Below are 5365 nucleotides of genomic sequence, written 5' to 3'. Positions count from 1 at the left end.
TCTTCCTCTGACTTCTGTGACTTCAGAATCCTGTTTGAAAGCTACTTCTCGGGTGGTGCTTTGGTAGTCTCTTAACAACTTATCTTTCTTTATCTGGCCTATATTATTGTTTAACTAATTTTTACTTGCATAAGAAAAGTAAGAAAATATTCTAAAAAATTTTTTAGTATTTTATTGAACCAAGCTTTTCAAACAATAAAAATAGAACTCTGTGGTTTTAATTTGTATTTCATTACTAGTGAGGCTGTGTCATTTTGTTTTTCTGTGAATTACTTGTTCCTGCCTTTTTCTCCATTTTTTGGTCTTAAGGATTTGTAAGAACTGTATATACAGAGAAATTAGTTTTTGTCTGTCATGAGTGTTGCAATATTTCTGCCTTTAATTTTGTTTATGGCATTTTACTCCCACACAATTTCTTAATCTTTTATTAGACTGGATTTTTATACTATCACCAGCAGTGTACGAGAGTGTCAGTTGCTCCATATATGGCAAACTTTAATTTTTGCCAATCTGATAGATGTAAATGATATCTCATTGAGATTAGCTTGCATTTCTTTGATTTTCAATGAGACTGATCATCTACTGATTATGTTTATTGATCATTTGTGTTTTCACATCTGTGAAATGCCTGTTCAAGTTGTTTTTACCTAATTTTCTATGAGGCTGTTTATTTCATTCTATGTATTCACAAGAAATCTTTCTGAAATACTAGCTCCTCACCAATTATACTTCTTGCAAATGATTTCCTCCACTTTTAAAACCTCTTTTTTCACTTTTTTGAACAGAAATATAAATATATATTTTTTAGATTGGCACCTGAGCTAACAACTGTTGCCAATCTTTTTTTTTTATTGCTTTTCTCCCCAAATCCCCCCAGTACATAGTTGTATATTTTAGTTGTGGGTCCTTCTAGTTGTGGCATGTGGGATGCTGCCTCAACACGGCCTGATGAGCAGTGCCATGTCCGTGCCCGGGATCTGAACCAGCGAAACCCTGTGCCGCCAAAGTGGAGCGCATGAACTTAACGACTCCGCCATGCGGCTGGCCCCCCCAGAAATATTTTAACATAGTTGAAATTATGAGTTTTTTTCCTTTATATTTTCTGCTTTTCATCAACTTTAAGAAATAATTCTTCCACAGTCTTAAATATAATCCTCTACATTCTCTTCTGAAAGTTTCATAGTTTTGCATTTCACCTCTAAGTCTTTAATCTGCCTGAGATTCTTTTCTTTTTCTTTTTCTTTTTTTTTTGGTGAGGAAGACTGGCCCTGAGCTAACATCTATTCCTAATCTTCCTCTTCTTGAGGAAAACTGTCACTGAACTAACATCTGTTTTGTATGTGGGATGCCGCCACAGCATGGCTTGATGAGCAGTGTGTAGACTGGTGCCCGGGATCTGAACCCGCAAACCCCAGGCCGCCAAAGCAGACTGCACAAAATTAACCACTACGCCACTGGACCGCCCCTGATATTTTTCCACGAACATTCTAACATCAGATTCTAAATGAAGTCTTTCTTGACCTCTAGATAACTTTAGGATTTTTCAGAGGATCCCTGAAACGTCTCAAAAGATTTGTTCTCTCTCCTTATAAAAAGGGGGATATTAAACTAATAGGCTTATTTGTTATGTTAAATTACATGGGAAGCATTGTCAAATAACAAATAACATTAAGTCTTCTTTATGTTGTCTTTATATGTTATAAGAGTTCCAGAAATTATATAAAATTCCTGGAAGTCTAATATGTCCTGGTATAAAATATCATCTGTCATCAAAATTGAGGCTCACACTAAAAGAAATGAATCTGAGTATCAGGTAAACTCCTTAGCTGATTTTCATGTAAAAGCAGCAACAACAGAATCTATAAAGATTGGTACTTGTGGATGAAGTCCATTCTGCCTCTGCAAAGAGCAGCCCCTCACTGCAGACTTCCGCCATCCTGATGTCCCTGTAACATGGCAACAGTTTGCTCCTGAATCAGAAAAATTAAGATGGGGAGACAATGGCTGTAAATTAAAGAAACAGTCAGGGCTATAGGAAACCCAACACAGCCTCTTGGCTCTTCCTAGCTCTCTGGTAAACTCCACTTTTTGTTTTTTGCATTCTTTCACCCACCATAGTGCATTAAGAAAAATTATTTCTGTACCCGGAGTCCTCAGAACTCCTCCCTCTGGGTCCTCTGAACACCCAAAGCTGGACTTCGTTCAACTGCCACTTAGCATAAGTTGTCAGTATGTCCTTATTACTGTATGTATGTTTTCTGGATGAGCTGAAGCCTTCCCTTATCACAAAGCTGATGTGCTCACAATGGTGGAGAAAACTGTCAGAAAGTGTATTTCCCACTTGGGTATACTTTCCATAATCCCCAATGACTGAGGTACCCACTTTACTAGGCAAATCAAACGAGCCTTAAAAAACCTTGCAAACTTCTCGTGATTATCACTGTCCCTATCATCCTCAATCATCAGGCAAAGTCAAGAAAACTAATGGAAACACTGGATTCAAGCAGAACAAGTATTAATTACATGGGACTGCATGAACTGAGGAGGATGCACTAACATTTTGTTTTTCCAGATTTAAATAAATCTTTTCTCTTTGGTAAGATAGCTTTGTGAGCAAAGATGAAACATTTACTTTTTCTCTCTACTTGATCCCGCCAAAATTCAGAACTTCTTACTCATATAAACAATCAGGCCAAGTTTTAATACAGACAAGTTAGTTTTACTGTGACTATCTTTGGTTAAAAAAAGGAGGGGGGATTATAGAGAGAAGAATTATGTTTGCACCTTTGTAGATATTAGATTCTAGTCCTGTTAATGATCTTCGAAGTATGTTATATACCTGTCAACTGGACTCCCCTGGCCTAAGGTATTGCCTTTAGTCCTGCTGACTGTTTGCACTACTCCCTTTGTAAAACATAAACGCATTCCACATGAGATAATTACCAGCAGACCAATGTCTGTTGGTATACAACCTTCTGCTGATCCCTAGTCTTATACTAGTATCACCAGCTTTTGTAAGTCTCTAATGTCTTTTGCTCAAGCCTACTATCAACAGGTTAAAGAAGCTTTCCCAGATTCCACTTTAAGAGATCCTGTAGGTCACAGTCTAGAGCCTGGTGACTGGGTATTCTGAAAGCATCCTAAGAGGAAGACAGCACCGGAGCTCTGTTGGAAAGGACCTTACCAAGTGCTCCTGACCACTGACACTGCTACAGAACTAGAAGGCATTGAATACTATGTGCTCCAGCCCGCTACACCTTTCTGCATGATTACAATGGGGAATCATGGCTTATGAATGTCTAGACGGCTGGTGTATGACAGGACAATGCCCTTTAGCATACTACAGTATTCCATTTCAAGTTCTTGTTAAAGAAGAAACCCAACCACAATCTCATAGGTATAGATGAGACTTGGTGACCCCCTTTTTACACTCCATCTACTCTCCATTAATTACCACTGCCAAACCTTTGTCCCTTGGATTCACACAGTCCATAACGATGTGTTGAAAAAAAAAATTTATCCCTAACTATAGCTAAACTGGCAAATTCTACCAATTGAGCCTTGGCTCACCATTAACGATCCCCGGATTCCTTGGTGAGGGTTGTATTAGATAATCAAACGGCACTCAGTTATCTCCTTGCAGAACAGGGAAGCATCTGTGCCATAGCCAACACCCCCTGCTGCACCTGGATCACTTTTCTTCTGGAAAAGTTGAGTTACAATTTGGAAAAATTAGAACAACAGCACAGGATCTCGCCGACCTAACGTCTTTTAATGACACCCTCTGGTTCCCTAACGAGGTTTTCACCCAGATTCCTTCAGGTCTAGGTGTTTAGATAAGATCAGGACTTCAGATATTGCTTATAATTATTATTGAAATTCTACTATGTGTACTTGTATTTAAATTTCTTATGCTATTAATTACTCAGATCTGCTCTAAAACTTCTACAGACACCAAGATTATGGTTACTCAGTGTATGGAAATGATAGATAAGGCTTATTCACATGAACTTTGAGGTAACCAGATGAAATTCCTGGGCAAGGGAACTGCTTAAGAGTCATTTCCTGACTGTCTCCTTGTTTCTCAAATGTGGCCTAACCCTTAGGACACTGACTCCTTGGAATAACCATTAGTAAAAAAGGAAAAAAAAAAATCCCCCCCAACATGGGACACTAACTTTCTTGGGACAGGTCCATCCCAGTGACGTGGGACTACACAAATCTATGGTTGATCAGCAATGCTTTCAGAAAAAGAGCTTATCAAATGGGAAAAATGTGAAATAAAACAGAGTCATTTATGTATAAAGGCTTTAAAATGGAGTCGGAAAGCCATTAAGGAAAGGGGTCTTACCCATGTCCTCATTGGGAAGAACATGAACTTTTGAACCAAGTGATGCTGCAAGCTCATCACAGTGATGGCCCTTTGCCTCCCCCCAGCTAGCCTTAGCAATCAATTATGTTGAGCCAACATCAGCTTTCTTCCAACAACGCCAAGGAACATTCTTTGTAATACGAACCTCCCTCTTTTGCCTTTAAAAGCCCCTGCCTCTCACTCTCTAGTTGGACACTATTTGGGTTGCTACCTGAATCTGTGTACCTGGAATTGCAATTCTTTGATCCCAAAATAAATGTCTCTCTGCCTCTCATTTCGGTCCTTTATTTTTAGGTTAACAAATGTAAAACAATGGCATTCCTCTTTGGTAAATAATTATTTTTCATTAAAATATTATTTATGGCACATGTAACAGATGCATTATTTCTAAATGAAAAATAAATGTTTTTAAGTTTCTTGCTTTTAATTTAGTACAGTAAATATCAATAGATATAGTCCTCATTAACCAAAGTTCTTTAGGGTCTTAAATCTGAACAATGTAAAGGGATCCTGTTGTATAATAAAGAATATATCTGGTCTTTGGTCTGGCATAGAGCTTCAAAAACCCTTGGAATTTTCTGAGTGACAGGAATGTCTGTTATGCTAGTAAGGTGACTCATAGTGGGCCCCTAGATAGCTTTAAGATGGGGGCTGGTCACCAGAAAGACCATGAATGGGATTAGAGGGTTGGGACTTTCAGTTACCCCATTGGGAGAAGGGCTAGAGACTGAGTTCAATCACATGTCCAGTGATTTAATCAATTGTGCCTACTTAATGAAACCTCAATAAACACTGGACACTGAAGCTCAATGGCGCTTCTTGGTTGGTGAACACACTGATGAGCTGGGAGGGTGATGCATCCTGACTCCAAGGAGGGAGAGAACAGAAGTTGTGTGTTCAGGATCCTCCTAGACCTCACCCTATGTATTCCCTTTATAATAAAATTATAATTGTAGGTACAGTGCTCTCCTGAGTTCTGTGAATTGTTCTAGC

The sequence above is a fragment of the Equus asinus genome, chromosome 27 (genome assembly GCF_041296235.1).
Source record: "Equus asinus isolate D_3611 breed Donkey chromosome 27, EquAss-T2T_v2, whole genome shotgun sequence".
Lineage (NCBI taxonomy): Eukaryota > Metazoa > Chordata > Mammalia > Perissodactyla > Equidae > Equus > Equus asinus.
This window is presented reverse-complemented; position numbering follows the sequence as displayed.